We start from the raw sequence: 291 nt of genomic DNA on the forward strand, positions 1-291 counted from the left end.
CACATCCATTAAAAAACTGGATTATCTCCCCACTAAAAAATTGTGTTAATGTGACAAGTGATTGTAAGCCTAGTAATTATTCTATCGGTCTCTTTTTGCCGAACCGCTAAGTTACGGGGACGTAAACACACCAGCATCGGTTGTCAAGCGATGGTGGGGGGACAAACACAGACACACAAACACACACACATACACATATATATACGACGGACTTCATTCAGTTTCCGTCTACCAAATCCACTCACAAGGCTTTGGTCAGCCCGAGGCTATAGTAGAAGACACTAGCCCAAG

The sequence above is a fragment of the Octopus bimaculoides genome, unplaced genomic scaffold, assembly GCF_001194135.2.
Source record: "Octopus bimaculoides isolate UCB-OBI-ISO-001 unplaced genomic scaffold, ASM119413v2 Scaffold_200372, whole genome shotgun sequence".
Classification (NCBI taxonomy): Eukaryota; Metazoa; Mollusca; class Cephalopoda; order Octopoda; family Octopodidae; genus Octopus; species Octopus bimaculoides.